Source organism: Morone saxatilis, unplaced genomic scaffold (genome assembly GCF_004916995.1).
Source record: "Morone saxatilis isolate NCDOM2014 unplaced genomic scaffold, NCSU_SB_2.0 Contig6, whole genome shotgun sequence".
Classification (NCBI taxonomy): Eukaryota; Metazoa; Chordata; class Actinopteri; family Moronidae; genus Morone; species Morone saxatilis.
The window spans coordinates 701,608-701,889 of NW_023340206.1; positions in this window are offsets into that span (position 1 = coordinate 701,608).

A 282-nucleotide genomic window follows, 5' to 3' on the forward strand; every position below is an offset into this window, starting at 1 on the left:
ATCTTGACAGTCCTGACTCCACTGGCTCCCGGCTAATCACACAAGTAATGTGTGTGTGTGTGTGTGTTGTGTGTGTTTGGAGGAGGGGTGGGGTTAATAAGATTATAAAAGGGACCAGAGCTGCCCTTTCAGGGCAGAGATACAGAGGTCATAGCAGCAGGACTCACTCTTCAAGAGGTCCTTAATCAGATTCTTCCCACGATGAAGAAGCTGGGAGAATGATTTGGATATATTATATATATATATATATATATATATATATATATATAAAATTTGGCCCAT